At 44.9% G+C, this 26,348-nt stretch overlaps 1 protein-coding gene across 1 annotated transcript in view; it reads left to right on the top strand.

The window, feature by feature from the left end:
• Positions 1 to 1,734: 1,734 nt before the first annotated feature.
• LOC146189060 (uncharacterized) overlaps positions 1,735 to 26,348 on the top strand; it is a 37,714-nt gene continuing 13,100 nt past the window's right edge. The window contains exon 1 of the mRNA XM_084603977.1: positions 1,735 to 1,894. The gene's annotated coding sequence lies outside the window, so the exon portion shown is untranslated. The remainder of the gene's footprint in view (positions 1,895 to 26,348) is intronic.

Raw genomic sequence — 26,348 nt, 5'->3', positions numbered from 1 at the left:
ACTCCAGCTGAAGACTCGTCCAGACCGGCCTTCCTCATGATGCACTCTGCATATAGGTTAAATAGGCAGGGCGACAGTATGCAGCCTTGCCTCACCCCTTTCTCAATCGGAAACCAATCAGTAAGGCCATGCCCAGTTCTGACTGTGGCCTCGTGCCCTTCATAAAGGTTCCTGAGGAGACAGATGAGGTGAATTGGAGCTCCCATCTCTTGGAGAGCTTGCCACAATCTGCTGTGATCTACGCAGTCAAACGCTTTCGCATAATCAATAAAGCAGAAGTAAATGGGTTTCTGGAACTCTCTTGCTTTTTCCATGATCCAGCGAAGGTTGGCAATTTGGTCTCTAGTTCCCCTGCCCTTGCGAAACCCAGCTTGCAAGTCCGGAAGCTGCCGATCCACATACTGCTGCAGCCTACCTTGCAGGATTTTTAACATCACCTTGCTAGCACGCGAAATAAGCGCGATCGTGCGGTAGTTGGAACAATCTTTGGCACTGCCTTTCTTTGGAATGGGGATGTAAACTGACCTCCTCCAATCCTGTGGCCACTGCAGGGTTGTCCAAATCTTTTGACATAATGTATGCAGTGTGTTAACAGCGTCGTGGTAACTCAGCTGGAATACCATCAATTCCGCTAGCTTTGTTCTTAGCAAGGCTGGCTAAGGCCCATTCAACTTCACTCTTCAGGATGCCCGGCTCGAGATCAGTAATCACAACCGTCCTATGTTGGGTTTGCACATCCGGGTCCTTCTTGTACAGTTCTTCTGTGTATTCCTGCCACCTCTTCTTTATCTCTGAGGCTTCAGTGAGGTCCTTGCCTCGTTTGTCCTTTATCACGCCCAGCTTAGCACAGAAGCTTCCTTTGATATCTTTGATTGTCTTATACAGAGCTCTTGTGTTCCTTAATTGGCTGTTGTCCTCAACTGCTTGACACTGTATGTTCAGGAAGGCATTCTTATCTCTCCTTGCTATTTTCTGAAAATCCGCATTGAGAACCTTGTATCTTTCTCTTTCCCCCATACCTTTTGCCATCCTCCTTTCCTTAGCTATTTGCAAAGCCTTTTCAGATAACCAGTTTGCTTTTTTGCATTTCTTCTGCTTTGGAACTACCTTAGTAGCAACTTCTTGTATTATATCACGAACATCAGTCCACATCTCTTCGGGCTCTTTGTCTTCGAGATCTAATTCTTGAAATCGATTCCTCACTTCCACAGCATATTCTAATGGAATCTGATCCAGATCATACCTGAAAGGCCTTCTAGTTTTCTGCGTTTTCCTCAATCGAAGCTTAATTTTGGCAACAAGAAGCTGATGATCGGTGCCACAATCGGCCCCAGGCCTTGTTTTTACTGCTTGTATAGCGCTTCTCCATCTCTGCCGGCAAATAATATAATCGATCTGATTCCTGTACAGACCGTCCGGTGAAATCCATGTGTACAGGCGCCTCTTGTGCTGTTGAAAATGAGTATTCGCTATGGTCAGGTTGTTTTCTTGACAGAACTCTACTAGCCTCTGCCCAGCTTCATTTGGCTCACCAAGACCGAACTTGCCTGTAATTCCGGATATTTCTTCACTCCCGACCTTAGCATTCCAGTCTCCTATGAGAAAAACGACGTCTGATGATGGGGTGCGGTCTAAAAGGCATTGTAGGTCCGCATAAAATCTCTCAACGTCAGCTTCTTCAGCAGCAGTGCGCAACTTCAAAACACGCAAAAATAGTTTGGCCTCGATCATCATCATCATCATCAGTTCAAAAACAAGTTGACACCAGACGCAGCCGTAGCCGGCGCAAGACAAGCAGCGCTGAAAAGTTTGGAGAAAGCGTGGTTTTTCAAGTATGCAAGCAGTTTAATCCACCATCCTGACAGGTCGTCTACCATCGGCAAAGAGATTCAAGGTAATCATTTCAGTGTTTTCAGTTCGCAGCTAATCATTGCGCTTAATGTATACCTTTGTTTTCGTTGCGTTGGTAAAGGCATCGTTGGCGGGAAACTACGAATGCAAGCATGGCAGGCGCTGTTGACAGGTAGATTTTTTTTGCCCAATGTCGTTCCATTTTTACTTCGTATTTGTTTTACTGTTGTCGATGGCATGATAATAACAGCCTATCTTATACTGTTTCTATAAACGTGTGGCTGCTCTGCCGAGAACAAGAGCTTAGCATTGCATTCGTCAAGTGCAGAAATGACAGGGGAGGTACAAAGATCGCCCTGTGTTGTCCCATTCCTTCCGTCGTATCTATAGTGAACTAGAATATATGATATATTCTAGTTCACTATAGTCGTGTCGTTTCCGCTGTTTTAATTTTACGATTTCCCAACTGGCCTGTAGCCATAATCTGAAGTAATCTACAGCTCATTTCTCCTGCTGCTCATGCCTTGTATTAACCTTCATCTGCAAGAGCACAAAAGGAGACGTATCTGGATAGTCGCGTGGATAACGCGGTGGCCGTTCGATTGGCTATGTGCACGTTGTTTCAGCTGCTCGATCTTTGAAGGTCGGTGAAGACAGCGAAAGTGCTAGCATCAGCTCGCTTTCATTACGTACAGATCGAGGTTACAGTTTAACAGTAATGTTCGAAACGATAACTGCTCAATCGTGAATTTGCGTATCTCCGCTGGTGTACATACGCCGCGTCGCCTTCTGCCGTCGTTTGCGTGCGCGTGACAAGCGGTGCTCACTGCACATAACTCTGGGTGAAGATAATGACCAGTCGCTATGGGAATGCAACTACGGTAGAAACAGTTAAGTCACTCGGACCGGCAAAAATCTTTACTATATCTTGGTCTCGACTATACCAGTTGTTGGTAGTAACATGATCCTGAAGATGATGGCTGGAAATTAAATGGCTGCTTACTAAACACGCCTTGTTGCTATAAATGAACGCCCGAAAATACAATTTACCCCTTTGGTATTATCAGATTATACAATTTTCTTGTTTCTTCTAAAAATATTTTTGTTTACATTTTGTGGATGTACGTACCACTTTATCATGAATGCAACGTGGTTACCAATACAGTTGAGTTTTATTTCATGGGGAAACCAAAGCCTTGCGTAAACCAGGCGTCGTCTTTCGCAGATTTTTTTTTTTTTTTGTCATTTTTGAGAGGCTAGGAATACATTCGGCAGTCAAGCACAGCATAACCGCACACGCCGTGCGGTGCTGTGAATTTTCGGCAGTTTCATCCCTTCCTTACTGTTCGCTGCACTTTTACTTTCTCATAGGACCATCCTGCCTTTCCACGTTCGTAGAAAGCTTTACATTATTATTATTATTATTTTTTTGCCTACGCGCTGCATGCTTTCCCTCAGGGCTCCAAGGGTACGTAAAGTTGGCTTCTCTAGAGTGCGGATAAGATTGGTGGTAAAGTTATTTAAAAAGTTTTTATTTATTTTTTTATTTTCAGGGAATAGTTTGCCTCGGGAATCGCGATCCTAGGTAGCGCTCGTATCGCGATGTCATTTAATGGGAACTACGTCGCCGCTGCCACAAGCAATTTACTGTAACCGATTGTTATTAAAAATATCTTTACTTAATGGGGAAAAATCTACAGTTGTCTATGGAACATGAACTGGGACTTCAGTTTCTTTTTACTATATCAGATTTTTTACTATATCCAAGTTGACTCTATAGTGGGGCTTTACTGTACGTATGGATGGGCGATCCTTCCTTAGTGCCTACTGGACAGTCGCGAAGGCTGAGCCTCATGTACGCACAGCAAGTGGAATGCATACATACGTTAGACATGACTTTAGTCGTGGGCCTGTGTCGACGTCCGCCGTATGTTTGCTGATAATTGAATGGGTACATCAAACATATCTTTAGACACTTGGTACTGTTATATGGTGTTCCTGTATTCCACCAGTAACAATATTTTCATGCTCTTCCAGCATCTGTTTGAGCAATTTTTTTCATTGACTTGCATGACTCCTTTTATGCAAAAATAATGATAACTTTCTTGCTTATGGCATAACATACAAGAGAGTTACTTTCTTCTACTTTCATTGACTGCATGTCTGAATTATTCTCTGCTGAATAAGCTAGTCATAAAGAAAGCTTATGCCACTTATGCTGAACATGAAGCTAACAATAAATGTGATTATGAGGAATATTGTTCAGTTCTAGTGTTTGATACAGGAAGGCTGACAAACACCTAGAATCGATGATACAAAAGTTGCACTCAACTTATGTTGGAAATTTTTTTTAGCAAGTTTATCTGTACAAGGTGGTATGAAATATTTTGGTACAATTTTTGTAATACACCAGCAAAATGCAGCACAAGGCTGCAAGCAGTTACTGGGAGCACTGACCTTTGTTAGTCAGTGCGTCAAGAGATGATGTGAAAGTAATGATATTTTGATCATGTGGGTTACTGTGTATATGTGCAATTTTATCGTGAATAGTATATGAGGACAAAGAGCATTGTGAAATTATATCTCAAATTGGAAAATCTGTCACAGAGACCTATGCTGGGATTCAGCAAGTTTACGTCTATGCTGTATTAACTGGCACGAGGTGTTTTGAGTGCCATGCATAGTTCAAGAGCAGTAGATCTCTCAAATTTGACGAGAAATTAAGAAGGCCTTCAACAAGCTCATACCCCAAAAATATTGAAACGGTTTGGCAATTTCTTTTGTGGTTGCAGAACAATCCACAAGATAGCGGACATCACATGGAACAGTCCAAGCAATCTTTAAATATGTTTTGAACATGCACCGTGTTGCTGCCAGCTTCGTCCCCCGGCTGCTTACCTAGAAGCAGGAGCACCACATCAGTCTTCTGAGAACTCCATCAGCGTGCAGGTGATGACCCACTCTTGTTGAGGATCATTACTAGTGAATAAACTTGGGTTTATGAGTACGGTCTTGAGACGAAGTAACAGTCTTCACAACGGAAGAGCCCTCTGAGTGTCTGAAAAAGGTGAGACAGGTCTGCAGCTTGACTAAGTGCATGTTCATTTTCCTTTTATTTATTATTCGTGGCATTGTGCATCAGGATTTCGGTCCTCAGGGCCAGACTGTTAATGTTGCGTTCTAGTGCCAGGCTTTAAGGCTTCTCAGAGTGTATATTCGGCTAAAAGGGCTGGATATAGGCAACATGAAAAACAATGCTCCATGACACAAAACACCCTGTCACCAAGCTTTCATAGCACATGACATCACCTGGATTGACATTATCTTACTTTCACACCCGCTCCACTCAGCAGATTTAGCCCTTGGACGCTTTGCCCTGTTCCCTAAAATGAAGGTCGAGATCATAGGTCATTATCTTGACACCATTGCAGAGATCCGGCACTCATCGCAGAAAATGCTTGGTGCATTTCAAACAGAATACTTTAAGGGCACATTCCAGCTGGGGCAGCAACTTTGGTAGCACTGTATTGCAGTGTAAGGGGACAGTTTTGAACATGGCAGTGTGATAAACATCGATATACTATTATAACTTCATGTGCAGAACTAGTGTTAAAATGTTTTTACATCACCTTGTACACACAGTGCAGTGCATAACTATGAAAAGTTGAGAGCTTTTTGCTTCAAGTAGGCCCTAGAAAGGAGGTTTTTTGTAGTTTCTCTAAGGAACTTACCATAAAATTCTGAACAAGAGCCCACACCCGTACAAGCATCCCCCTTAACCCCATTGCTATTTTCACATTTCTGCGCCATTCCAGCAAAACGCCCCCCTCTTTCCTGCGCCGCTTCTCTCCACTTCGTACTCTTGGCATGCACTCCACCCAGACAGTCACTGCCAAAGAGCAGATGGCTGCTGTCTAGGTGGGAGCTTGTGATGAATTGAAAAAAGACATTAGCTAAAATGTTTAAACAGCACGCTGAGAGAAAACGTAGGCTGGGGGCACCGATCAGCTTGCATCGGCGGCGGTAGCGCAGCGAGAACACACTGCATAGCAGCTCGCCGATGTCTTGACACATAACATACTTCTCAAACCGATTGTCCCAATCAGTGATAAATAAAACTTTAAATCCATGTGCACTGAGTTCAATTTCTTTGTGGGAAATTTTGTCATTATCTTAAATTTTAGTTCTGTTCCTGGAAAGTGTCCCCCCTTCACTTTTTCTGTAATTTCAGCATGTGAGAGGGGGGTGAGGGGGTGTTTGCTCGGAATTTCACGGTAGATTTAAGGGAGTGGCCTTTAAAAGTGGAATGAAATCAATTCCATCTGTTTGTGTGCATGGTCACCACTATCTCTATGCTACAGGAAATTCAAACAGATTGGTGGGGCAGCACAGCTGACCAGAGTAGCTTTTGTCTTCTGCATGGTGTGACTCTTGTCGAAAGCACTGTCACCAAACATCCTTTTTGTACCCAAGGTAAACCGTGGTTGACTAGAAGGATAAAGGGGGTCATGGTGATCCTGTGCTTTCATGGTGTGAAAAAGTGGCTGATTTGCCACCCTTTGTAAGGATGGCTGCCCTGCTTCTGCAGTTTATTCACTTACTGTTTAGGCAATAGAGCCCGAAACAGATGCAGTTGCTGAAAGTTGAGGTAAAGGCAGGTGCCAGGGCAAGACGGTAGTAGCAATGTTCAGTGTGAGTGGGAACAGACCTTGACGTGACCGCACACGTGCTCAAGACAGTGGACTAACTTGATTGTCATGTATTGCTGTAGCTTGATAAAATTGAAAAGCAACTAGACATGACTAATGCTGCCTCGTCCTGTCATCTCTAGCCTTCTGCTTTTTTGATATTCAAAATCCTTTCATTATGTCTGCACATTTCTTATGTAGCAGGACTAGCTTTCTCTTTTCAGGCAGGGTAATTAAATGGCAGTCAATATCCCCGATATATTGAATAATTGCTTATGTCAAAATCCTATGCAAAAGTATAGGAGTTGCATTCATCGTATTCTCTCTGAGCAAAACATTCGATATATCGAACTGCGCCATGCCCCTGCAAGGTGCACTTCTCCCAATGGCACACCTATCATTATTTTTTGCATGCTGAGCCAGCCGGCTGCATAACTTTGGGCACCTCCTGGCACTGCCAATGCTGTAAAACCTCTTAAGGAGATGAACGTCGAGTTCGCTTGAGAATGCCCTACTCTCTGGCATGCTTTTTTAAAATGCGGCACTGCTGTCATGCGGGAAGGCCATAGTTCAGTACACCGGTTGGTGTAAGGTGAAGCCAGTCTAGCTTACAGAACGACTGCAGTGGTTGTAGCGTATCTAGCTTTGCTGCTGAAGGAGACTTAGAAGTAAACTGTGCCCTATTTCAACTGAGTTATTATGGCATTTTAGTGTGCCATTAGCACAACTACATGTGGGTGTTGGCATTTTCTAAAGCACCATCCGCAGCAGCTTCAATGTGAACCCCAATGGCACATTCGCCACGCAACGCTAATGGTGGGCGCACAGGTGCAGGGGCTACTACCTGTAACAGAAGGGTAGATACTTGGGCTTGTTGGTACATGATCGAAGGGAACAAAATGTAGCGCACCAAGACAAGGACAGAGAAAGAAGACACACACACCTGTAACAATATGTATGCTGCATGGTTTGTCATGCCTGAGGCATGTGGCATGAGGCTGCCAATACACTGGTGTGCAGCAAATCGTTGTAGGAAGTGTGCTGCTACTTTGGGTATATCATATTGACACCTCTGTATCACAGAGGAGCTCATCTTTTGGCATGTTTTATATATCAAATTATCAATATATCTATTTTGCGATCCCCTTTGAGTTCGATATAGGGGAGGCAAACTTGGCCAGGGGCATTATGCCACTATGTGTGCCAAAGTTTGTGTTACGTGTGCACGCGTTTGCTGCTCTCCTCCTCTTGCCGAGATCTTGCCGTCATGTTCCAAGAAAAGGAAAAAAAGCTATGATTAAATTACGGCGCACTTTTTCTTACAACTTGTGTAGTAAATGGTAGACTTTGATGGGCGGTTGTTAAAGTGGTTCTCATACGCAATTCTGCTTCCTGAGCTCAAACACTGTGCACTCGCTCGAGCAGATATAGGAACTAGGGATTGCACAGAGTAGCTGTAGAAAAAGGTTTTCGTGGAGAACTGTGCCTGCCTGCATCGAAAGTCATCGGGCATTTCGTCACTGTTCATCTCATGGAGAGAGAAAAATACCACAAGAATGGCATGCCTTGTGCTCTGGTCAGTGACCCAGGTCGTTAAAAACCACTCATTGTTAGATGTAGATAGGTAATTGATTTTGGTCAGCAGCACCACAGCAGGGAACTAACCTTCGATGGCCGCTGTCAGCATGCATAAACCAAAGGGCAAGGCGGTATGTTTTGTGTCATTGTAGGAAACACATCCAAAATGTGCCGAAGACTGGCACAATGGCGTCGGTAGCATCATGTGTAGTCGTCACCTGCGTAATTGTGTTTGGCAGCGTTTAGTTTCGTTGACCTTGTTGGGGGAAGGAGGTGCCTAAAACGTCTGTCGTCAAAGGGTTGATGGGCCCCTTCCAAGCGCCTGGTCACAAAGGAAAGAGAAGCTCCCCAATCGGCGCACAGAGGACTCATTGCTGTGTACGCACGTATCAATTCTTCATAAGAAGAAGGCGCAGATCGTGTCACCGAAGTTGTCTTCGAAGGCGTTCATATAACGCATGGTGAAATCGCCCACGCGTCATATCTGAGTATATGAGAGAAATATCATGCGCTGGGTAGTTCCGAAAACATTCACTCCGACTTATCTATTTTTCAAGGATATTTCTGGTTGAAAAATTCCGTGCGATTACTTAAGCTTTGAAAGCCACACTGCAGAACAATGGGCAAATACATGCTTGCGTACGCCTAGCCAAACGGAACCAGCCGCTCCGCTACGCTGCCTCGGCATTCTGCTGGCGCGTTTTCCTGTGGGCGGCGCTGTTCCGCCGAGGCGACGGTGGAGCTATACGACAGGCGCCTGGTCCCTATACCAATGCAATATGCTCCCAGATGGTGTAGACTTTTTGGTTGTCGTCCCAACTCATCTGCACTCTATGTTGTGGGGCACTTTCTGACACTTCTAAGCAGGGTACTTGGGAGTGTCGGCACATATGACAATGTTTGACAATGATTCTAGTGGCCTGGACTTTACCGCTTTGTTCATCGCTATGTTGCTGCTTGTGAGTTATGCCAGCACCGGGAGATACCCTCCCTTAAGCCTACTGGGCCCCTGCAACCACTCGCAGTTCCGACTGAGCCGTTTTTTTCATGTTGATCTCGACTTGCTTGGGCCATTTCCCACGTCTACTTCTGGGAACAAATGGATTGCATTAGCGACAGATTACGCCACCCGGTATGCCATAACTAGAGCTATCCCCACCAGCTATGCCTCCGAAGTTGCAGACTTTCTTCTGCATGACATCATCTTGCTTCATGGCGCTCCTCGTCAACTACTCACCGATCGCGGTCGCTGCTTCCTTTCTGAAGTCGTTCATGACCTTCTCCGCTCATGCGCTACGTGCCACAAGTTCACAACGGCCTACCATCCACAAACGAACAGTCTTACTGTGAGCGCCTTAATCACACACTGACCGACATGATGTCAGTGTATGTTTCTGATCATCATCGTGAGTGGGACGTCTTTTACCTCTTATAGCATTCGCCTTTAACTCCTCATGCCATGATGCGGCCGGATACTCCCCCTTCTATTTACTTTTCGGCCTTGGCCCTTTGCTTCTCTTCGACACCTTACTGCCTCTTGACAATTCCCCTGGCAGTTACGCTTCTGATGCCATCGCCTGCGCTGATGCCGCCCGCCACATTGCTCGACACCGGACTGCCGTGTCTCAGCGCTCTCAGAAGCACCGTTATGACCTTCAGCACCGTGATGTCCACTACCCTCCTGGCTCCCTCATACTCCTCTGGCTACTGGCTTGACGTGTGGGCATGTGCGAGAAACTGTTGCCTCGCTACATGGGTCTTTACCGTGTCTTGCTGGAACTCATCGATGTCACCTAAAGGCCCGTTTACACTAGGCCGATGCGACGCCGACGTCGGGGGTCGGCGGGTCGGTCGGCCGATCCGGTCGTTGATGCACCGGTCAGTCCCACTAGGCTGACAACGACGTCAGCACGACCAATGACTGTCTGTCGTCGTAGTGTGACAAGTTCCCAGGCCAGCGACGGTGACGAAACGCATCGGCCGACGGTCGCCCGATCAGTCCTTGGCAGATTGTCGTGCAAGCGAAAATGAAATGCTGACGAACGACGTACTGTGCATGGCTGCGCTTCTCTGTGTCATATACATGCTAAAATATAGGCAAGGAAGGATGGCGGTTCATATTATCACACTTCGACACTCACGGGTGTGCTTTTTTCGTTAAACATGAGTCGACGCTGGCCCCGTCGAAGGCGAGTAGGCCTAGCGAGCCCGCAGGAATCGTGTGTATGATTCCGACAATCGTGGGGAGCGAATTATCATGTTTTAAAGAGTGAAAACGGTCATCGAGGGTAGGTTTGGTTATAGTGACCTAGTCAGCGGCACTCGTGGGACACAAATAACACTGTTTTAATTCATGAAAATGGTTTCCAAACATACTTCTGGTTAAAAGGAATCAGAATCGAGCATTGATGGCATCGAAGAAAGCAAATACAAAAAACAGGAGTGGAGGACAGGAGTTGTAAATGGCAGTCCAAAGTGAGAGGAGAGGGTATAATGCTCTGTTTTCATGTCATCACATAACGTACAAAGATTCAATGGCATGAATCCAGAGCAACATAAATAAAGATTGAGGCAGGGAATTTTACAACGCAAGAGCATCAAGGAGGCCTAACATTGCCTCGAGCTGCTATACCGGATATTCCAATGGAAATTTAAATAGCCAAAATCCACAGTCGCAAGGAGTGGCTTATGCTCAAAAAGTGCATTATTTGGCACCGTTCTAAAGAGGACATATTTAGCAAAACATTGTTAGGTACCACATTGGCAACAGGCTTATTGAGAGCTGAATTTATTAAAAAGCGGCCATTATATTGAAAATAATACCGCAGTGCACTGGAACTCACTGAAAATGCATTTCCTGTAAATGCTAGGGAAGGAAAAACAAGAAGGTTTGCTTGAAAAGATACGGCTCCGGGCTTTTCATCACTGCTAAGATAGACAGACAGTCAAAGATTATGATTACATGAGTAATATTGTAAATAATTGTAAAGAAGATGACACTGTTCCGATACAAACGACGATGAAGGTTTCTAGGTGCTATGCCATCAGCTGTCGCGCATACTTGAAGCTCGAGCTGCCTTGGTCGGACACGATATTGCGCTTTACAACACGATCACCTTGCACCACCGGTCGCCATCTCAAGTTCTCCAGACAACCCACTAAACCCCTCTTCATTTGGTGGAAAGTGCTGTGTACGACTCGTACACAATCACCGTGGAGCTCTCCGCCGCACGATACCCATGGCAACAAATGAGGTAGGCCAATAGCCAGTAGCAACCCTGTCGCAGTGTCATCCTCATTATGCAGGAAACTTTTTGAAGGGCCAAACCAATTGCAAGCAATTCAGGAGTAGTAAATATTGATGTGTAATCTGTTATCCGTACAGAAAATTTCAACGAGTGCTTAGGAATAAATAATGTGCTGCTTTTTTCATCACGTTGAGAGGAATCTGTGAAAATTGCTACGCGTCGTAGGTACTTTAATAAGTAATCTTTCAGGTGGCCATTTATTACAGTAGTTGTCAGGTGCTTTTATATGGTAATGACTGGTCAGAGAACAGTGCAGAAGCAGCTTGAAAATTACAAACACATTGCAATGACCTACGCGAAACTGCAATTTTTGGACAGCAAAAGCTGAGTGAATACAAATTGTGGTTGCTTATACTGTGGCCAATGGTTGTCAAGAAACAGAGGTTGGTATGTCATAAAAATGTGAGAAGCCACTCCAGGCAGAAGCTCAAGTACTCGTAAAATGGTTCATACAATGAGAAGCTCAAAACGAAAGTTAAAGTCTCGTACACAGGCCTCTAAATAGAGGACTGCATTTGAAATTGATTTTGGTAAACTCAGACATAGCTGTAAAGCATGCCTCTCCAAAAGACTCAAAGATTGTAGTTTGTATCTGGGAGTGCCAGAGAAAAGAACACAACTGAGCTCCAGAATTGGTCTCAGATAAGCTTTATGGAAAAACAAAAGTGTATCTCTGCGCATATTGAATTTTTTATTGCTAATGCTGCTCACCTTAACTGCTTTCTATATGAGGTCACCAGTCTGATTGGGAGTGGTATATTAGATGCAGATATTTTAAGGATTCAACCTGTGGGATCTGTGAACTACAAAACACGAGGCAGATATAAAGAAGGTATGCCGGTTAGAAAACGGGTATTGAGAATTTTTTCGCATTTATAACTAATTTTACCTTTCCCAGCCAAACTTTCCAAGGACATTCAGGAATGCTTGCATTAACTGGTATAACAAATGAACATCTTTCGCTGCAGCGGAAAGGCGATATCATCCGCATACATTGTCACTTTCATATCAGGATGAACAGAAATATCCCGCATTAAAGTATTAAAATATAATGGAGACAGCACCTATCCCTGAGACACGCTTCTAGTTTGATGATAAGTTTCAGAAGTAAAACAACCTCTAGTACAGAAAAATTTTCCATTCCTTAAGAATTCTTTTAACTGTGCAAAAATGTAAAAATATGGCCTTATTTCATCTATATTATTCAACAGTATTAAGTGTTTTGCACTGTCATTTGCTTTGTCGATATTCAAAGAGACCAATGTCGACTCCTCTTTCTTATTCATTGCAATCCTAGTACTGCTCTACAAGTCAACATGACCTGTCCAAATTGAGCACCCTTGACAAAACCCAATCTGTGCATTACTAAGGGCATTCAGAGTCATAATATGGTCTCTGAGGTGTGTGTGAACTATGCCTTCAGTAATTTTCACAGAGTTTGACGTTTGAGAGATCGGCCGATTGTTATCCAAATGAAAACCTTTTTTGAGATCTTTGAGGATTAGCGTAAGTTTAGTGACTTTCCAGTCTTCAGGCAGCAAGCAGTCTCCAGGGAAAAGTCTACTATATTCAACACCTCCGAGATGTGGTCTAGCACTAAAGTTTTCAGCACACTGGTTGTGGTACTTTCGCACCCAGGAGCAGCAGGTTTCACACCAGCAGCTTTAAAGTGTAACTCCGATAGCTCAACTGCAGTGAAATCAGCACATTGCGTAGGTCAAAGTAACGGAACTATCATTTGTGTTTGAAAGCTAAAAGCAAGGTCTTTTGCTATCTATCAAGTTTATCTTTTGCTTTATGGGGCAGTAATATTTCTGACTTTGTTACCATACTACACATGATAGAGAAACCTAGTTCAATAAGTGTATGGCAATGGAACTGGTGGGTTTTTGGCCAAAAACACAGTCCTTCAACGTCTTCATTGCACTACCAGGCTCTGACGTCCTGACTCTGCAGAAACCCACCAGTCCTATAACCCTCCCAGGTTATGTCCCATTTCTTCCTCAATTAGCTGTGCTATCCAAAGTTGCCTTTTTAATTAAGCGCTCACTCCCTACCATCACTGGTACATTAGCTGTACCAGACCTCGACCATCTCCTCCTGGAATTGGCCCTCAGCATACATGGGTCAGAGGCCTCTTCATCCATAATATACATAGCCACCCAAAACAGCTACATACCAACTTCGATTGTCTCTTCACTTTGGCCAAAAGAATTGTCAACAAGTCCACTCCTGATTGTGGGTGATTTCAATGCACTGCATTCAGCATGGGGATGCCTGCATGATTTCCCAAAAGGCCGCAGAGTATGGCTCGCTGCGCAAAAGGCAGGGCTCTCATCGCTGACCCCACTTACCCCACACGTATCTGTAATAGTGTGTGCAAAGACACCACACCTGATCTTACCTTCACTTACTGGCTCCCAGCAACTACTTGGTGCAACACCAAGGAGTGCTTAGGGCTTAGGGAGTGATCACTACATCCTTGAAATCCTCCTTAACACTCACCTTCCCCACCGTCCACCTAGGGGATCCGCTCTTGCCAAGTGGGACTGCCTTCGCAAATGCAGATCTATCAGGACAGCTGCTCTCATCACCGACATTACTGCTTGAACTAAACAATTACAGAAGGATGTCCAGGCAGTCACACGACAACTTCCTATTGACTGCCCCAGTGGCATTGTTGATGCTCACCTCCTTCATCTCTAGGAAGCTGAAGCCAGTCTTGAAAGTTGCTGGCTGTGCTGGAGATGGGACAGAATCCTCCATTGCTGACTGGGCCAACTAAACAAAGACGTAGAAACACGCACAGCTGTGTTTTCGAGGCAAAACTTGCAACAGTCTTGATGGTAACATGAGCCTGCCTCAAACATGGAACCTCTTCCGACATCTCATAGACCCATCTCAATCTACGACACCATGAAGACACGACCTCTCAAAACTATTTCACACTTCCCCCACACTGCCCTCAGAGCTACTTGAGGACCTCAAGGAGACATATTTTTCACGTCCCACCCGGACTATAAAAGACTCCCTAATGACCTTTTAAGTCAGCCTATCACTGAAGCAGAAGTAAGGGCAGAACTTCAGAACCTAAATACCTCCTCAGCTCCTGGATTAGACGGTATCACCACTAAAGCTCTGCACAGCTTAGACACCCCTCTCCATAACTGCTTTAACCAACTACTTTAAACTTTAAAAAATGCTAGCAACAAGGCACCTTGCCGACCCCGCTGAAGGAAGCAAAAGTAGTCTTCATACCAAAAACAGGCAAACCGCTTCTCCCCATCAATCTCCAACCTATTTCTCTCACTTTTTGTGTAGGAAAATTAATGGAGCAATGATTCATACATGACTGAGCAGGTTTCTGTAGGAACAGGAGCTGCGGCTGAACTACAGTTTTGGCTTCCGTCTGGGTCTGGCCCCTGAATATGTATTCCTACAGCTAAAGCGCCATGTCCTTGATTCAAAAACTCGCGATACATGAGCCATTCTTGCGAGTAGACCTCACGAAAGCATTTGATAATGTAACACATTCTGCCTTTCTTAATAATCTACAAACTCTACACGTAAGCAGCCATATGTATAACTACGTAAGGGCCTTCCTCAGGAACTGAACGGCGACTCTCACGCTAGGCCCCCATGTGCTTCCAAATATCAAGCTCTGTGCTCGGAGAACACCTTAAGGAGCGGTCCTTTCACCAACATTCTTTAACATTGCTCTTATTTATCTCCCCAAACAACTTCCTGAAATTCATGACACATTTCGCTCTCTATGTGGATGACATCACTGTCTGGGCATGCCGAGGCAGTGCCGCCACCATAGAGACCCACCTCCTTACCAACGTTACTAGAACAAACTCAGTTTCACAGCTCCGCCCAGAGAGCTGTCCCCGGTGGCTGTCGCGAGAACTATCGGCACTGCGGTCAACTCTTGCTCCTTGCCGAGGGCGCTTCTGCTACACGTGGCAAGGAAGCGTGGAGCGGCCGGCACACACGTAGCTGTGGCGTGCTGCCTTTGCACTCTGCATAACTGCCGTAAAATTATAACTACATTACGACGGCTTTGAATTCGCTCATTAATGCCGTGAAACAAGTGTAGCAGTGCTGTCGACTTGCTTGCCAGTACCAACGTTCTAGTAACGTTGGGCATGGGTCGGTGCGCGTTGTCTGCTCTTCGGTTTCATTTTTTTTTATTATGCGATATCATATGCAGCTCGTTCAGGCGAAAAGGCATCGCCGTCACTGTCCCCAGAATTGAGAAAAACGTATCCGAAGAATCATACATCATTTCATAATATGACATAGTCGTTCATTGCTCAGCGTTCAGTGTGGTGTCATGCAATTTAGTTTTTTATTTAGCATCCACCTTCTTGTCCAGTTTGAGACAGGGATTCAAACCACCAACATGTTTGCCTCTAATTCTATGCCGGTCACTGTAAACGTAGGGCGTGCACCAAAATGCCCCGTCTTTCCCCTAAAATCAAACCAAATAGACGTTTAATGCTTTGCCAAACTATATTTCAGCCTCTCGATACCACAAATTGGCGGAATGAAAACACGGCGTCAAAGGTGCTATCGTTTCCTTTTTTAGGACGAAACTTATGCGTTTTCCAATTTTTTTTTCCTTTTTGTAACATCAGCCCTCTTCATGCTGGCCTGTATACTTTGTACCGGGGGAACAGTGCTTATCGAAAAGATTTCTTGGAAGTCTGTCATTTCTTCAAGCCACTGATAGACGCCCTCGAGATTAAAAGATGGACACAGGCTGTGCACAGAAAAGATCCATAACTTGCTTTTAAGTGAACAATTTCTGATCCACATTTAGAAGAGGAACTGCATTGAAGTACTCTCGTCGTGTAGTTTGGGTAGTGAGACTTTATTTCCTTGCTGGCACATACTTCAAACGCAAAAGGCATTATATAGAGAAAGCCCCCAAATAATCGTGCTGTCATGTGTGTTTCAACAGCAATGCCAGAAGAGAACTTGAAAGATTTCAAGAGCCTATAAGTGTACGTAGCGTAAGTTGGACAGCTGTACAGACGGATTTTAATCTGGATCATTAGTTTGAGTTCGTCGCAATGCCAGCAGTTCGACAGAAATTTCAGTATTTTCGCAATGAGGAAACAGACTAGCAATGGGGGTGAGAAAACTTTCTTGTTGAGAAGACTTTTCTCATTGATGAGTGGTTGTCACGACAATGGTTTAAGTTGCACATAAAGTTTAATATCATGTCAATTGAGCATTTGTTACATAGTAGTGTTCCTGAAGCAGGCCAATGAATCGAAGTTGGGCACAGGGCTTTCAACTCAGAGCTAATGTGAAGAGACGAGACATCATGAGAACTGCAGAGAAATTTGATAAGCAAGATGATCACAAAAACTAAAACATCTTCAAAATAACTGAGCAGACAGCGCAAAAAACGCATGCTGCGAGTTTCGGCAGCTGACAAGAAAAAGGAAAAAGGGATATCACAATTAAAAGATAACCAAGCGTATTCACGCACTGATGTGCATTCGCTGCAAATATGTTTGAAGCAATACAAAATCACATGCAACAAAAGATGGTCAGGGGAAGTCAGGAATGCTAACGCTTATTTTCAACCATATACAATACAGGGTTATGTTGCCTGCTCAGATACTTCCCAAAAGAAGTGTAGTGCTGCATTGTTTATTTGCAATGTTTGTCTGTGTTGATAAACTCAAGTTCTGGTTTTTTGCTGTGTTTAATTTGCATACGGCATTAGTGTTGCTAATAATATTGCATTTTTGCTCATTTTTTTCTTCTTGCAATAATAAATATATTACATTTCGGCAGTTTACTTCTAACACCCTTTCCGGCGCTGTAGATACCTTGAATATTGTATTTTAAAACTGCAGTCCAGTGCTGGTTTGAAATTACATTAATTTTCTCTACAAGCAGTAGAATTGTGTTACGTCTTTTAATTCTGTGTGTGTGTGTGTGCGCGCGCATGTAAAGAGAGGAGGGGGCATCTCTCAAATGCACGACTAAGAATCGCAAGTTCATAACTTCGAATTCCTGTGATTACTCGCAATAAGTTTTTTAATAAACTCATGCTTGTTCAGTCATTTCCTTTCGCAGTGCGCAAACTTATTCTCACTGATTCCTCTTCCAGTAAACTCAATAAATAACTCCTGACGTTGTTCTAGACGACACAGTAAATAAAAACTTTTCTTTTTTACATTGGTATAGAGAGAGTGGCGATATGGAGCTGTATTCTACGCCTTATCTCAAAAGCAAGACACTAAGAAAACAGCTTCTGATAAGATGACGGAGGCCGTTTATTCGTAATTTGTGTCCACTATATCGTTTGACGCGAGTAGCCAGACTCCATGCACTGCATGAACAGGCTGCCTAGGCTAGCAGCTTTTTCTGCATGTAATGGAGACAATCTGAGCAGTGCAGCAGTAAACGTGACGCCCACTGCATTACCTTCTAAGATTAGAGTGCTTCATTTAAAATTTGACTAACTTTTTTTGCATGACAGGAGCTATGCACTAGATAACACACTACAAAACAGAAGCCAGGGAATAAAGCAAAAAAAAACAGTGCAAGCAAGCCGATAGTGCTGTCACACTTGCAGGAGTGGAAGCGCTGCTCCATTCTGCTCCAAACTGCTTTCTCTGCTCCGTCCTGCTCCAAGATGCAATATTGCTCCAACCCAAACCTTAATGTTCTGCCATCAAATTTAGCAGAACCGGGTTTTACCACTCAGTGGACCTAGGAAACTTTTCTGTCTGCAATGAACTACATCAGTTGTTCTAATGATTCTGCTGTGAAAATCAGCGCATACTTCACCATTGAGCCTCTTTTGTTAAAAACAAACGTGCCAAACCTACAAGAGACAAAAGCACACTTGTAGGGCGATGCCACGGAGGAGCAAATCACTATAAATTTTCTGAAGAGTGTTGGTAGCCTTACAGGGCATATATTTAACATCAGATTTGAATTATTCAGGCCAACCTCTCTGCCTTTTCCTTTCAATAAATCCATCTATCTATTAACATGTTGAACTTAAAGGGACAGAACACTGGAATTTAGGACTAAAATTTTTTTGGGGCTCAATGGAAAGATTCATGTCTAAAATGTTCGATTCCATAGCGGTTTTGGTAGAAATGCCGTAGGAAATGTTTTCCGAGAAGTTTTCGGTCAGTGCGTGCGCCTGTTTTTATGTAGTCCGATGCCGGAAACCATGAGCAGCGACCACAGTGACGACTGGTGGTCGACAAAAAAGACGTACCGAAACAAATATAAATTTCACTCGCCAGACAGTAATTAGACATTTGTTGCTTAGAGTAACGTCCTCAGTTTCACAGTCAAGACTGTTATGGAAAAATAACGCACGCCTCGTCGACGAAGGAGGAGGAGAAAGATGAGGAGGAAAGGCAGGGAGGTTAGCTCGTAAAAGCAACCGGTTTGCTACCCTGTACTGGGGGAAGGGGGTGAGTGGATATAAAAGTTGTGAGAGAGGGATGGTTGAAGTTAGTACAGTTACATCACAGACATGCCACATCACGTGACAGTCACGTCACTTAACATACCATCAAACTCATAATTTTTCGATTAGTCCTGTGCTTTTCATAAAGCGGAGCAGTGTCTGGGAGGCTTTCACCGCAGACGATCGCCGTGGCAAGGGACCTAAAATCTTAATTTCAATCAATGGACGTCCATCTAGACTCTCCAGCGTACGGCACAGACACTGTCTATCCTCACTCACAAAGAATGTGCCCTATAGACTCGTCGCACCGACAGTTTGTACATACAGGGCTGTTTCCCATGCCTATCATAAAAGAATACGAGTTTGTGAATGCTACACCAACCCACAGGTGGCACAGCAAAGTTTCTTCGCGTCGGGCTAGGCCAGGTGGAAGCCGGAGCTTCAGGCCAGGGTCCAGGGATTTTAAGCGGCAGTTCGCTCGTCGACGAATGTTTTAGTGGGCAATATGGTAGCTCCATTCACGGAATTCCAAACAATGTGACGCCATCTAGTGGCAAAACCTCAAAATATGCCACTCGCAGTGTGAAAGAAGGGGTAGTTTTTATTTAAGGATGCAGTAGAGAGTGCAAAATGCAATAAATTATGACAAGCACTTCTAGAAGAAAAAAACAGTGTGCACTTACGAAAATCAGCTATATTTTGCTGATATGTAGTCACGTGGAATACTACGGTGAAAATAATAGAGTTCTCCGCTAGAAAGTGCCTCAGTTGTTTTTATGCGATTTTCAATAGCAAATTAAAATTGTAAAGCCTCTTTTCTTTAATATTGTAGTGCTTTATCTGCACTATATGAGGCAAGGTCTTCTCATCTCCACCATAATCTCATGACACATTTTGGCCAGTGTTCTGTCTCTTTAAGGTAGCCTCAGCATTGCTAAAGCAAGAACATGAAGAGCCACTGGCAGAAGCTTACGAAGTAAATAATCTGAAGAGGAGAAAAGACTGCCTATGAGTGCTGTAAATCCTCCTTGCAGGCAGGACTGACCGCTACTCAGGAATTTATTGGCACAAGCACAGGATCGAAAAGAATGTTGGTTGGTTGGTTGGTTGGTGGGATTTAACATCCCAAAACGACTCAGGCTATGAGAGACGCCATGGTGGAGGACTCCAGAAATTTCGACCACCTGGGGATTCTTAACGTGCACTAACATTGCACAGCACACTGAAAAGAATGAGTACAAGATAGCATAAATGTGCTACTCATTGATGTGAACTCCAAACTAGTGGCGGTGCTTGAGTGCATTAAAGTACTTTGCTAAACCCCACGTTTGAACCTATAAAGTGGTCAAAAGCTTCTAATCAGACTTGATTTTCAGACGTGAAGCATAGAAAAAAGCATTAATTTGCTAGTGTTGTTCCAAATTGTTGCTCAGGTCAACTGTGATATTTTAAGCATCTGTACATGTTTTGGCTGTTTGTCTTGCCTTGTCAGAGATGCATGCACAGTCAAGGCGAGCATTGAACTTAAAAAAAAAGGAATTAAAATGGCTGTTTTTGTATGTCAGGAATAGAAAATTGCCATTATTAAAAGCGTTTGATCGTAAAAAAACATGGTCCATAACATAATTAGCACACTTCAAAATTCTTGTTTTGCTGCTCCAAAGCTGCTCCAAAACGGCATTATTACTGCTCCCTGAGCTGCTCCAAAATGCTCAAGTCTGCTTGTTCTAGCCTGCTCAAGCGTGCTTCTCAGTTTGTTCTAGTAACATTGCTCCTAACAGCCCTAAATGCTATTGACACCTTAGTGAAGGAGAAAGGCCTATCCTGTTTACTGTCTAACCCAAATCCACTTATCTTGGTAGCCCACCTATCATTTGACACTCGGTACACAACCAATTCCCTTAGTAACTCAAATCAGAGTGCCAGGAATGGCTTTCTGCTCCCATGGAGCCCATGGGAACGTAATCAAAGCCCTCCGCTCATGCTCAACAAACTACTCGGCTCATCTGTCGAGTAGAGGAAAACAGGCTTTCACGAAATAAATGCACTTCGCCTCACTCAAGCATCCGTTACTAGCGGAGCTGCATACACTTTTCTTTAATTACTCCTCACTAACAAGGAACGTGATCGAGTAAATGCTTTACCCCGCAGCTGCACAAAAACAGTTCTGCACCTTCCTCCCAGCACATTGACACTCTGCTTACTCAAGCTTGGGGCTCATAATATGTGTGAAGAACTCCGTGAAGCCATGCTGACAACCCAGAGGCCCGCCTTTCTCGTACACCAGCTGGTCGCGCAATGCTGCTCTCTTCTCTGCACATATCCCCAATAGGACTTCCATTTGAAGGCACCCCATTACGTCCTGCAATTCGCTCCAAAATTTTAGTGCCCCCTCTCCCCCCATTCCCCCCGCCTAAAAACACGAACCCAGAATGGGATGGGAACCTCAGAACAGCCAGGACGCAAGCCTTACACAGACAATATGGAGAGGATACCAATGTAGCATATGTAGATGCGGCCACTTATGCAAACGCCCATCATAAGGTGCTAGCAGTTATAAACAATCATGCAAAACTTCTCTCTGCTTGCTCAATTCTCACTGCTTCTACAACAGAGATGGAGGAGGCAGCCATTGCGCTAGCTACGACATCCACGCCCACCACGAAAATCATCTCGAATTCTAGAACGGCTGTCTTTAACTTTGCCAGTGGTTTAGTGTCCCCCAACACCCACCGCCTTTTGCGTTTTTGGCAACCCGGCAATCTGTCACCCCTATTTGAACACGCGCACATGCGGGCCTTCCTGGTAATGTGGAGGCTCACTCCCTGGCACAAGGTCTCGTTTTCTAGGCTGTGGAGGAACGCCTGGAACGGCCTTTCTCAGGTGCTGGGGAGTGCCTGCTGTCCTTTCGGGACATCCCGAATTACTATCGCGAAAATAGAACTTACGTGCCTCCTACCGCGACTCTCACAATAACCCCAGCTGCCCATTGGCTCAAGCTAGAAATGCTCACAGCCCCATACCCCATCCTTCTCTATGCCCACTTTTCTGATCAGTTTCCTTCTTCCTGCAAGCTCTGTGGCAAACCTGGTGACGTTCTACATACGCTATTAACCTGCCCTTCATTCCTACGTCCTCCTTCACCAGAGATGGCCCTAGATTTCTGGGAGCCGCTACTCATTAGTACCCCTGATCAGGACCAGCGCAAGATTATTACTAGCGCTCTCACTAGGATAGCTTCCTAAGGGCTTTTCTTGCTTTGTAAGAGGGCCTTTCATACATAGAGGGAGCTCTCAAATGCCATGTAGGCCCCTACCCTCTGTAATGTCGGCAATAAATGTTTCTACCACCACCTGTTACTTGAGGTGCAGATGAACTTTGGTTGCATTCCATGAATGTATACAATGCCTTCCGATTGTTTGGATTAGAGATAAATATTAAATGTTCATATTGTCATGATACTTTTCCTTAGCTTTACCGATAGTTCTTTTAAACGAGCCGCAAAAATTTGTAATTTGTCCAATTGAGAACACTGGTTATGCAAAAGGTCTTCTGTGCAGCTCTTCTACAGCGGTATGTTTTTTAGAATTTTTCATTGCTTAATTTAGAGATAAGATTGTGTAAATCGTGAAACGAATGTGCAATTGAACGGTAATTTCACTGTAGCACTTTTAACCCCACCATGGTTATTGTAAAATCAAGGAGGCTGCAGCAGCCTCATTTAAGACATCGGTCTTATTCTGAAGGTTAGGGTAACCTTGTTTGCTTTTAGTGTTAAAATTGGCGGATTTCGAGTGAGAGGAAGAGCGTGGTGCTTCTGAGATGATCATCTCATCTCTACATCTGAAGGGCAAACGGTGGATAGGTGGGTATCGCCAGGACCCTTACTGTACTTTCATAGACGCGGAAGGATCAGGTGACGACTCGGTAGAGCCCCCAGCAACAGTAGGAGCAGGGCATTCACTTGTGACAGGGTTACCAACTGGTAAAGCTGCAATTTGGGAAGGCGCAGTCTGCGTAGAAGTGACCTGTGACAGAGATTTGGAAAAAATTATTAACATACACTCCATGGCACCCTCAAGTGCTTTCTCCACAGCTGAGACAACCAACTGCTTCCACATCCGAGCCTGTTGTCCTTGAAAAGCCTGCTATGAATGCTGCTTTTGATTTAGCTGCGCATGGGCACACGCCCTAGAGCACTTCTTGTGCTGATGTCCAAGACACTTTGTTCATCTGAGGCTTTTGAGAAGACAACATCGTCAGCGAGGTGATCTCCACGGCAGTGTACAGATTGCCGTAGCAGACATACAAAGGCCAGAGGAATGATTGTCTCTGCAAAGTCGGCAATGTGTTGCTGATTTGCATGCCTTGCTGCTATGTCCGAAGCACCAGCAATTTTTGCATTGCAAAGGGTGAGGTTGAAATGGATTGATGCAGTAAACAATGGGCCATACCCTGACCTCTGGTGGACATTTGAACCCCGTTTATGCTGCAATCATCAATTCTGTCAGCACTTGGGAGCCGTCAGCATCTCTGCTGCATGGGAGGAGTGATATGGCGCCTACGCCAACTCGTCTCACGATGAGCCTGAGCAAAGAATACAGGATTGATCTGTAGCTGATTGTGTAGCTAGGTTTCTGTTAGAATGAGTAAGTTGCTGCCTGTTGATGATATGATATTGGACACGAGCTCTCACTTCGGACGATAACTGCATATGTTAGTCAAGATTGCGAAAAACGAAAGGTCATTTCTGGAAGTGGGTCTTGGTTTATTCTTTCTTGTTAAGGGACAGGTGATTGCTATTCTATTTCTGTGACGCAGTTAGATGTATCGTCGAAAATGTACCGTTTAGGGCCACTGCACAGTCTTGTTGCGGAGAGAATAAGCTACTGATTTAGATTTATCAAATGACAGATGTTTTTCTTGCTTTCTGAACTGTGCGAGTGAAGTCTTCGCCGATACTGTATTTTGTTCCTTTGAGCATTCGGCCTTTTGATAGAAGTGCATCCTTCATTTTCCAGGGCGTGTATTTTACTATTATAGGATGATTTCGATTATCTGAGTGTTTCCCTAAACGATGTGCGCATTATAAATCTGTGGTGTTAATATTAGTTTGTAGGTTATCACGACAAACCTAGATGCCTAGTTCCTCAGAATGAGCATCGGTCTCATTAGTAGTGGTGTCGGGGATTCTTTAGAAGATCAGATTATTACGGCACGACCGGTTTTCAGCATCATCAATACGAGCCTCTAACTCCAAAACAAAGCGAGCTGTTTCAATTGAGGTCATTTGCAGGGTTTCTATGTCTTGATGTAGGGGCATGAGGGCTTGATAGTGAGCCTCTAAGTCAATCATGCGCTTGTTAAGGTCGTTTATTGTTTTATCTGTTGTTGTAAGCTGTGCTTTGAGGTCCTTTATCTCTTCTACAAGTTGTGCTTGCCCTGCGGTTAGTTTATGTAATTTGGTTAGGGCAGTGTCTAGGTTTGCGAAGCCAGGATTTGTTTCTACGTCACCTGATGGGGTTAGAATCAGGCGGACGACATGAACACATTCACAAGCAATAGCGACGCAACACTATGGGCTCGGGAACTGTACCAAGAAATAAGTGCTGCTCGATATTTTAGCATAGAGTGAATGTTTGACTGACCTGCATGTCGAAGGGAAAGCGGTTAGCAAACTGCGCCGTGGCACAATCATCGAGCCAACAAAGCCTGCGTCGACGATGGCTCTTCTTTTATAGCTGGCCGGATAGCTGCTCTTGATGGCAATGGAGTCTTTTCAGGATGGCTCGAGAACATGCAGCTTATGTTCCAGCGATAGGATGAATCTGGGAACAGGGTGGCATATGGCCGCCCCATCATCGTAGCCGGGGGACGCCCATCCTGACGAGGCACCCGAAGACACACAAGCCAGGGAGGGAATCAGCAGGTTGCTGATTAGACATGTGACCATCTGCATGGCGAAGGGAAAACGGTTAGCAAACTGTGCCGTGGCGCAGCCACCAAACCCAGAGACTCGGTGCTTAATCTGATCGACGCTTAACTATGAGACATGGGTTCAGTCTCAACCACGTCCACTACATTTTGATGCTAGTAAAATGTAAACTGCACATGTGCTTTGTGGTGCCAGTCCTCATGAAAAACTTTTATGTAGAAATTATGTGCAGCCTTCATTAAGGCGTCGTGATAGCCTGAGCTACTTTGAAAAATTCAACTCTATAAAACTGAAGCATTCTGTCTGCGCTTTGGTTACATGACCCCTTCTATTTTGTAATGTGATTCTATAGCTTTCTGCACGCCGTGTGTTTGATTGCGTTACTATTACAGCTTGTTTAAATTCAGTTCCTTTTAAAATTGCGCCACAGGGGGGGGGCTAGACCCTACAGTCGCCTTCTAACCCCGACGTGCAGCCCTAACAGACAGAGCAGTGACCCCCAACCCGCGGTGCGAGAAGTCGCTGCTGCAGCGGGTTCGAGCCAGAGGGGACAAACACCGAGTTACGTACTCGAACAGTTTATTGTGCTCGAGTAACGGCAAGGAAAATATACCCAAGAACAACCGCTGTGTAGCGAGCGAACGCCGTGTACGGGGGTGAAATCAAACCACCTAAGGGGGGAAGCACACACGAGGAGTGAGAGGTAGTCTGCTCACCTGTGTGCGGCTTCGTGCTCACGGCCCGCGGCAGTAAGTACGCGCTGAACCGGGAGCAGAGGGTGAAGGCGGCGTTCTCCCGACGGGAAATGCTGCTCCGTGCAACACGAAAAGACATCAAGGGAGTTGCGACAGACGCGCTCATCACCTCGAGTCGGGGAGAGGCGGTTTCTTGGGTTGACTGGGAGGAGAGAAGGAAACCCGCGCAGTGTCGCCACGGGAGCCTGGGAGGTCGGGGAGGGTGGCCCATGTGCCCTACCCTCGCGGTCCTCCGCGCAGCCCTTTATAATGGGGCAGGGGATTATGAATCCCCACAAATTTAAGCAACAGATTGCTGCCACTTCCATGCCTGGGCATTTGTTTCTTTTGCTAGAGCAATGCTGGTAGCTTATATTGCTGTTCAGAGCTATATTTATGTTTCTAATTTCCCCAAAATGCAAGCATCCACCATAGTGTTACGGGTCATACTCCGATATAGCCGCAACAGTTCGCTGTCAGGGACACACTCGCAGGACCAACAGAGCCTAGCTTCAGCTTCGTCGCTCACTATGCCAGCATATCTTCGTCGTCTCCGAGACTGTAAAGATACCCCCCCCCCCCCCCACCTTCTGCGGAAGAAACACAGTCCCGGTGCGTATAGTACACAGGTGAGCACGAATTATAAGGTTTAGGATTAGCGAAATGCACGGCTTTTGGGTGATGTGTTGTGGAAGGAGACTTGGAGTATACAGGCATAATCTCGTAGGTGACGTCGGTAAGTTGCTGCAAGACACTGCAAGGGCCCACTTAGTGAGGCAGAAGTTTCTCGCACATGCC

Source organism: Amblyomma maculatum, chromosome 5 (assembly GCF_055883805.1).
Source record: "Amblyomma maculatum isolate TAMU_Amacu chromosome 5, ASM5588380v1, whole genome shotgun sequence".
NCBI classification, from domain to species: domain Eukaryota; kingdom Metazoa; phylum Arthropoda; class Arachnida; order Ixodida; family Ixodidae; genus Amblyomma; species Amblyomma maculatum.
Note: the sequence above shows the minus strand (reverse complement) of the source record. Positions and strands in the feature narration are given on the sequence as shown.